Below are 1,279 nucleotides of genomic sequence, written 5' to 3' on the forward strand. Positions count from 1 at the left end.
CAAATGCCCAGGTTTTCGCTAATTACAAGCGCTCGTAGAAACCAGTTTACTCAATTCCGCGTGGATGATCAGATACGTAACACCCTCGTGCTGCTCGTGGATGAAGTTTGTGCTGACTCATCATCGACGGTGGCCGCGGCAAGATGCATCGATCTGCTCCATGCCGCTCCACTCGCTTACGGCGGCGAATTACAGGCAGGGGATTCCAGCGTCACCTCACGTACTACTATTAATGTGACCTTTACCTAACACTATTAGTGTGAGTGTGACCTTTAACTAACACTACTACTAGAAGTACTATGAGTAATAAATGATGTTTACTCGATCTATTTCTATGCCTAACCATATACAGTATATCTTAGGACTTTAAAGCGACGGATGTGGACACCCATGTTTGTTGAGGTGTTGCCATCCCCGATCGATCCGTGATGGCTCTATAAATGTGTTCGTCAAAAAGCAGCTAGTTCTAAGTGCCAAACACAAAGAACGAAGGAACCATGGCTGCTCTGAAAGCTCTCATATGCGTCGTGTTACTACTTGGAGTCATCGGCTTCGCCTCCCCTCACATCTCGGCGGGGCGTATCGCTCCGGTGGTTGCTCCGGCAGTCCATTGTGCATCGACTGCCGAACCGAGCATCGTATCTACTGTAACAGGTGAGTTTAATTGTTACTTAGTTTTTTTTGCACAAGCTCGTACGTGACCCTTGCCGCTCGTACGTGACCCTTGCAGCGGCCGTGATATCTATCTGCTATGAATAGGAGGATGCAGTGGTAGCGCTCCAGCTACCACAGAAGAGAAGGGACTGCTGCCTTCGAGAGCATCTTCCTTCCGCCCCGCCTCCCACCGTCGCATGAAAACCTGCTGAAAGTTCCACCAGGAAGCACCCCCTAAGGTGAAGGAAAAACAAGATGGAACCACTAAGTCATAATATTGAATAATGATGTAACAGTTTTGGTTATCGTGCATGTATGCCACCATGGGGAGCCACGTATGTTTCAATTCACTGGTCTGTTCCGACATACTCCTATATGTTTTAATAGCAACTCGATCGTTGAAATGTTACATCGAGTTTATTAGCAGAAGTTTTATGCTAGCTCCGGGGAAACGTTCGATCAAATTTCTTGCTACAAATTCTTATGCTCCAAATTTAGCACTAAAAGAAATTTTGAATGACAGACGCAAATATCAAAAATGGAGTGGCTGTAAGTTCAAAGAACAAACAAAAATGTGCTCGATTTTGTGATGATATGGGTCGAGAAGCCACATGTTCGTTGTAAC

The 1,279-nt window shown here is 45.8% G+C and overlaps 1 long non-coding RNA gene across 1 annotated transcript; it reads left to right on the forward strand.

The window, feature by feature from the left end:
* Positions 1 to 412: 412 nt before the first annotated feature.
* On the forward strand, positions 413 to 1,077 carry LOC123133154 (uncharacterized). The gene is made up of 2 exons (XR_006465171.1): positions 413 to 654; positions 731 to 1,077. It is a non-coding gene; the product is annotated as an uncharacterized lncRNA (long non-coding RNA).
* The last annotated feature ends 202 nt before the right edge of the window (positions 1,078 to 1,279 follow it).

Source organism: Triticum aestivum, chromosome 6B (assembly GCF_018294505.1).
Source record: "Triticum aestivum cultivar Chinese Spring chromosome 6B, IWGSC CS RefSeq v2.1, whole genome shotgun sequence".
NCBI lineage: Eukaryota > Viridiplantae > Streptophyta > Magnoliopsida > Poales > Poaceae > Triticum > Triticum aestivum.